Source organism: Dioscorea cayenensis, chromosome 2 (genome assembly GCF_009730915.1).
Source record: "Dioscorea cayenensis subsp. rotundata cultivar TDr96_F1 chromosome 2, TDr96_F1_v2_PseudoChromosome.rev07_lg8_w22 25.fasta, whole genome shotgun sequence".
Taxonomy (NCBI): domain Eukaryota; kingdom Viridiplantae; phylum Streptophyta; class Magnoliopsida; order Dioscoreales; family Dioscoreaceae; genus Dioscorea; species Dioscorea cayenensis.
The window spans coordinates 10,095,758-10,103,312 of record NC_052472.1 but is presented as its reverse complement, the minus strand read 5'-3'; the positions used below and the strand labels follow the sequence as shown (position 1 = coordinate 10,103,312).

The 7,555-nt window shown below is 42.0% G+C and overlaps 1 non-coding gene across 1 annotated transcript; it reads right to left on the bottom strand.

Moving 5' to 3' along the window:
• Positions 1-1,821: 1,821 nt before the first annotated feature.
• Positions 1,822-1,927, bottom strand: LOC120281114. Its single transcript, XR_005542496.1, has one exon. It is a non-coding gene; the product is annotated as a small nucleolar RNA R71 (small nucleolar RNA).
• Between the last annotated feature and the right edge of the window lie 5,628 nt (positions 1,928-7,555).

Here is a 7,555-nt window from a genome sequence, read left to right as displayed (position 1 = left end):
TTGAGGAGCTTTTGGCAAGTCTTTGGAGTGTGTCTATGGATTCGACACTGAACTCCACTTGGAAGAAGGTTATAAGGGAAGCTTTTCCTCAATCGGACAATGGGACCTCTGGAGCAGACAAGGCTACTCCACAAGATCATCGACTACGAATACCGAGGGGCTTTTCTATGAATTAGTTGTTTTTACATTCAATTTCATTGTTGATTGTAACTAGCACCATGGAGAGCTAAACCCCTAGTGGGCACTTGGATTTGTGAACCCTAGGAAGTATTTGTTTCATTAATCTTCTATTATGTTTTCCTTAATTGATGTCTTTAATTGAGTTTCAATCTTGAATGCCTATTGCATGATTTCTCCCTTAGAGTGACACTAGGGTTAAGAGTCTACATTGGTAACCTTTGTGAGTGAGTGACACACCTTGAGGGTTAGACATTGCAAGTTTAGAGAGGGTCGAGAGGGTGAGTCGAGAGGTAGCGGAGCCTCCCCTTTCCTCTCCGATGTGATTTATCCTACCTCCACATTCCAAGAGTTTTTTACGGTCATAGTAGAGTGAATGGGCTAAGGGATGACCTCCGCTGGGGTTTAGTTGCAAAGGCAACGGAGTGAAGCGTTGAAGTGACTTTAGCACCTAGGGCTTAATTGCAACTAGGGATCTTTCGCATGGTCAATAGGGTTAGATCTATACATTGGAATAGGGTCTATCACTTGGAATCCCTAGAGTATCTTGCAACTCTACACAGTGTGAGGTGCTAAGATTGATCAATTTCTCCACCAGGACATAATGTAGAGTTAGTCACGATTGACCATAGGTTTGGGACTGTGTGTTTAAGGATTTCCACGACTCATTAAGCATTAATTAGGAAATATAATAGTTGATTTTCCATTTGAAGCAATTGTCCTAGGTGGAACAATATCCGAATACCCCACTTCTATCGATTACCTTACCTCTCATCTATTTGTGCTTCTCTCTTTCTTGTTTCTTTTATTCTTGCTTTCATTGCATTTTATCAACAAAATCATTATTCTGTCTTCACTTATCTAGATAGCAATCTTGGTATTTTTATCCCCTACTTCCTGTGGATATGATACCCACTCACTTGGGATTTATTACTTTGACAAAACCGTGCACTTGCAGGTCACACACAAGGGTATTGTTAAGTTTTTGGCACCGTTGTTGGGGAGAGACATTTAGACATACTTTACACTTTGCTATCTTAGCTATGCATCATTCATTCTATTTCATATCTTCTTATTCTATCATCATTCTAATTTTTTTTCTTTTGGTGCAGCTCTAGGTTATTACCCGAGGGAACCCTTCGATATTAATTGAAGGTATTCTTGAACTTGAACTTACACTCAAAAGAAAGGGTAAAGATCGTGTGCAAGAACCTTCAAATCTAACTGAAGTGGAAGTTGAAGGATCTGGCAATATGGCAGAACAGAATGAATAACAGAGAACACTTTCTAACAGTGCCAAACCTTCATTTTTGGGCACACAATCGAGTATTGTGTGACCCCCGATCATAGCTCTGAATTTTTAGCTGAAGACAGCATTCATCCAAATGATTCAAAAATCAGCACAGTTCAATGGTTTGGCCGATGAGGACCCAAACAATCATATTGAGAACTTATTGGAAGTATGTGATATGTTGAAGATTAACGGTGTTCAGAATAATACTATACGATTGAGAGCTTTCCCATTCTCTCTAAAAGGATGAGCAAAGCAGTGGCTATACTCTTTACCACGAGCATCCATCACGATATGGAATGAGATGGTCGAAGCTTTTCTTATAATGTATTTTTCTCCGGGAAAATCAACAAAGCTTCATAATGAGATATCGTTGTTTGTTCAGATGGAGCTCGAGTCCTTGACTGAGACATGGGAGCGATTTATGGATCTTTTGCGGAAGTGCCCACAGCATGAATTCCCCTATGGATGATCATTCAGATCTTTTACAATGGGTTGAATCCAAGCACAAGACAACTTCTACATGCCACCGCTGGAGGTACAATGGGGAACAAGACCCCTAAAGAAGCCCGACATCTTGTAGATAAAATGGCCATGAATAGCTACCAATGGAATGCAAGGGAAAAGAAGAAAGTGACCGGACTCCATGAAATTGTTGCGGTGACATCCTTAGCAGCCCAAGTAGAGGCGTTGAGCAAGAAATTGGATACATTGACTTCATTAAGTTTGGCCACTATCATAAGTTCTAATGGTTATGGGGGTTAACATATGTCGTTTGATTGTCCTATTTCGATCTCTACTTTAGCCCCTACTGAACAAGTAGACTTTGTGGGCAATTTGGGAAGGGTACAAGGTAATCCATATAGCAACACCTACAACCAAATGATGAAGAACCCACCCTAATTTCTCATGGAGTAACCAAGGTCAGCAAAAGGCTATAGCACCACCGTGTTTCTAACAACAAAAACAATCCCCAAACATAGAGAATTGTATTTCATGTTTGGAGACCAGAATGACCGACTTAGAGAAAACTTTGACAAGATTTGTGCAATCATTGGATACACGGTTTCAGTCGGTCAAAGCTAGACTTCGCAACCACATCACTTCATTGAACAATCTAGAAAACCAAGTGGGGAAAATTACGAAGTCTCTATCAGAGAGACCTCAAGGAAGTCTGCCTAGCAACACCGAAACTAATCTGATTGAACATGTGAAGGTAATCACTTTGAGAAATGGTTGTGAGGTTGAGGGTAGGTTTCCAAGTGAGAAGACCAATGTTTAAGCACCTGAGGTCGTGGAGGTTGAGAAGAGAGCAAACAAAGAGAAGGAGGTGGCATCCCCACCTTACAAGCCGAGAATTCCCTATCCTTCAAGATTGAAGAACGGGCAAAATGATGAACAGTACAAGAAGTTCTTGGGTATATTTAAGCAATTGCACATCAACATTCCTTTACTGGAGGTGTTGTCTTAAATACCTCGGTATGCTAAGTTCTTGAAAGATTTATTGACCAGCAAGAGGAAATTGGAGGAGAGTGCATTGGTGATCTTAGATGCCTCTTATTCGGCGGTGTTGCAAAAGAATATGCCAAATAAGAAGAAAGACCCCAAAAGCTTCATCAGGCCATGCAAAATTAGTAATATGGGTGAAGAAATGGCATTGGCGGACTCTGGTGCTAGTATCAACGTCATGCCATATATCTTTTTCAAGAAGCTAGGCTTGGAAGTGCCTAGGCCCACTTGGATGACATTATAATTGGCGGACTGAACAGTGAGACATCTGAAGAGCATCATTGAAGACATACTTGTCAAGGTGGACAAGTACATATTTCCTGTAGACTTTATAGTGTTGGACGTCGATGAGGATGTAGATGTTCCTTTATTACTTTTGAGGCCATTCAAGGCATTTAATTAACATGGACGGCAGGGAGTTGACATTAAGGGTTGGAGATGATAAGCTCACATACTGCCTCATTGAAGCCACGCGACATTCTCTTGACTTTGATGATACTCTGTGTTTTCTTGATACTATTGATGAGATAATTGATGAATATGTGTAGGAAATGTTGAATCTTGACCAGTACAAGGGGTTACTGGACTAAGAGGTGGATAACGAAGAAGTAATGATGCTTGGTCTAGATGAGAAAGTACCATCTACTCCGAGAATCATGAAGAAGATGCTCTGGAAGATGAAGCGGGCAAGGAGACACTACAAGAAATGCCCCAAGGCTGTTGGGAATGCGCAAGAATAGAACAAGGTTGATGAACCCTTATTAAGTGGTACCAAGCTTGACAACTCTTCCTCTACCTTCAAAAGACTATTTTCATCATACTTCCAAGTCATGGGTAAGAAGGAAACATTCATCTAGCCCCTATGAGGTAAAATAAGGTACGTCAAGCTAAGTGGTGTTAAACAAGCGCTTCTTGGGAGGCAACCCAAGTCTTTATTGTTTTCCTAGTTTTTAGTTTAGTATGTGCATGAATAAGGCTTTAAGTGTTGGTGTTTTGATTCTTAGATGCTTTTGCTATGATTTCTCATGGACATTATGGTGTTATCATGAGCCTAATCGTGTGTGCGAATAATCTAGGTCGTTTGAGCATGTTTTTCGTGGTTTCTCTAGTTAAAATTGCATTATTAGGCAGCCTATGAGTGTATATTTGTGTTTAGGAATTTTCTGCAAAGCCTGCAAAGTTTTCTAAGTCTCCAGAGACAACACATGCCCTTGTGGAATTTCCGCACGAGCGCCCATTTTCGTTCAAAGCTCATACAGAGATGGCACAGAGGCGTAGACTCACCCCTGTGAATGACCTTGTGACAGTCCACGCCCATGCGGAATTTCCTCACGGCCGTGAGTTTCCCTGCAGAGACTCAGAGAATTTTCTCGAGAAGACACAGGGGCATGGACTCACCCCTGTGGATGATTCTATCAACAAATGCATGGGCGTGGGTAATTTCCGCACGCCCGTGAGGTTCTCTGCAGAGAATTTCTCCTCCATCTCGAGAAGACATAGGGGCGTGCATTTGCCCCTATGAATTTCCCAGTAAGGATCCACACCCGTGTATAATTTACACACGGGCATGTGAAACAATTAGAGAATTTTCACAATTGGACAAAGAAGCCACAGGGGCGTGCGTCTACCCCTGTGGATTGGGCACACGGTGTGGGTAACCTCCACACACCCGTGTGAAGGTGTATAGAAGCATAGGATGTTTTTCCGAGAGTGCATAGGGGCGTGCGTCAACCCCTGTGGACCTCTCCTCTTGAGGCACACGGGCGTGGGTAATTTCCACACGCAGTGTGATTGTGCAAAAACACAAGAGCCACAGGTTTTCTTTAAAATCCTTTCGTTCTTCTTCATTCTCACAATCCCAACCACTTAGAGAACCCTCGTACTCACTCTCCCGACCTTACACAGTTGGTTTAGAGGGTTTTGATTGAATTTGCCGGCCGAATTCAAAGTTTTTATCTTCATCTGGTTAGTAACCCTTAATCCTATCTTGTCTTCATCATATTTGATTTTATTCAATTAGAATGGTGAATGTTGGTTCATTTCTACAATTAGATGGTTATTGCATGCTTCGAAAGAGTTTAGAAACGGTTCTAAAATGTATTTGTGGAATTTGATCATGCGGCCGTGCGGTTTTCACGCCCCGTGGATCAACACAGGCATGGGGAATTTCCATACAATATGGTAATTTGATCAATTTCTTTTTTATTCTTGCAGATATGGCACATAGGACAAAGATCGAGCCTGCAAACATCCCAAAGAGCAGCCCCTCGAGACAGAGCACATAGAATTTGCTATTCCCGAGCACCAGGTTCGGTTTGAGCGATTGTTGAGACTTAAGTTCGACAGATGCATTTCCTAGATACGAGTGTATTGCGAGATATACAGCAGGGAGATGAGTTGTTGGATGAGGTAGATGATCTCGTCTCGGTGGGAGGTTGGAGACAGCTACTAATCATTAGAGAGCCGGTCATCCGTGCACTTACTCTCAAGGTGATATCATCATTCGAGTTTGACCGTTCTTATGAATAATTCAATAGTGTCAATGCTATACAGTTTAGAGCATTGTACGATCACTACAGCATGAGTGTGACATATTTTTTGATCTGGTTGGGAGTGTATGAGGAGGCATTCACAGGTACTTAGGAGTATGCTTAGTTGCCGACAAATTATCCTGGCACCTTGACCCCGCAGAGAGCATTTGGAGTGTTGTGCGGTTAGGGCCAGTATGAGCCAGGGATGTCCAAGGCCACGTGCCTTTCTCGACCTGCATATCAATACTTGTACGCCATTATGAGTAGGTCGGTGAATGGCCGTGGTGACAATACCGGCATTCTGAGCCTGTAGGAGCTCTTGTACCTTTATTCGATGGTTCAGAGCACACCAATCCATCTTGGATACATTGTAGCCAAGTACATAAGGTATCTGGGGTAGTACACCAGGACAGGAGTGCTTTTCGTAGGCCCATCCATCACGAGACTCATCCTGGGGATGGGTCTACTAGACACGATTCGGGGGACCGAGAAGGCAAGTGTACCTGCCCTCCTGAGTATTAAGACACTAAGATTAATAGGATAGGTGCACAGACACAGTCCTAGGGTGTATATATTGGTTACACCTACTCCAGAGGTAGTAGGGGGAGGAGATTACAATACAGAGGATTCTTAGCCGGTCCCTAAGCCTCAGCTTATGCAGATAAATACATATGTACCTCCCGCAGCACAGGATCCACCTCCGGTGTTCATTTCCTCCTCATCTTGAGGCCAAGATTGATTTGAGAGGCTCGAGAGTGTTGTAGGAATACTCCAGACTAATTTGGCAGAGGTTTGTACGCTACAGGTCGCACAGCACGCAGAGGTGATGGCACGCTTTGATATGCTATAGCAGTTATTCGAGCATGACGTGCCTTTATCCTTCATCATGAGAACCCGGACCCCTCCAACTCCTCTACCACCATCATCACTGGCTCATACATCAATCGATCCACCTATTTCACCACTGACAGTAGTAGCAGTAGAGCCAACCGCTGATGACACCGACACTTAATGCATCTATTATTTTTCTTTACTTATGCTTATATTTTGGACTTGTACACTCAGAAAGGATCTTCCTTCTGAGTTTATCTTTTGTTTTGTCTCGAGTTATATTCATTGCTTTATCTTTTATATACTCGAGTTGTTTTTATTTATTGAGCTTCACTGAACCCCCCTTGTGTATGCATGTAGATGGTCTTATCAGTTTGGGAATTGAGAACTAGTCATGGACACGGCCGATGTTCGGCTGTGTGTGCTTCACAACCCATTGGAACTTTACTCCCGAGGATTTAGCTTAATCAAACGAAACACTAGGATTCAAGGGAGTATTGCTTCAATTGCCCACTCCCACATGTGTTTTAAATTGTATTACTTTTATTGTGCTTACATGTGTACATTGAGGGCAATATACATCTTAAGTGTGGGGGGGAGTTCACATCGCACATGTCCTTTACATAAATTTTGATTGACATACATGCTCATGTATATTCTTGAGTTGATATAAATTTTGATTGACATACGTGTCCTTAGTTGCAATGAGTATATTCTTGAGTTTAGAAGAAGTTTTAACATTGAATATTTTCATGCCCTAGTTTTTACTTGAATTTCTAGGAATTTTTGCCTGATTGACACTTGTTGCACTACTCACTCATGAAACTCTTTTGGAAACTAAAGTTCGATGTTTAAGGGACTAATTAGTTTTGTTTTCTTTTCTATTTTGTAAAAAAAAAAAGATTGTTAAATTGTGCATTAGGGGTGGAAAGAGCTACCACCTATGAAGTATGAAGCTACTCTCATAAGTCAGATACTAGTTATGCCCTAATGAGAGAAAGAGCTATCTCATGGGATGAGTAAAAGCTACTACCCCGGTAGAAAGAGCTACTACCTCGAAAGTGTGAAAGCCACCTTAGCGGCCGCTTCGGAAAGGGCTACCTTAGAGGATGTGTGAAGCTACAACCATCTTTTTGTTTTGTTACGTTTTGTAGTTAAATAAGTCCCTTATACTTGGAACATTGAGGGGTATACTTTGGGTTTACTTGAGTGAGTT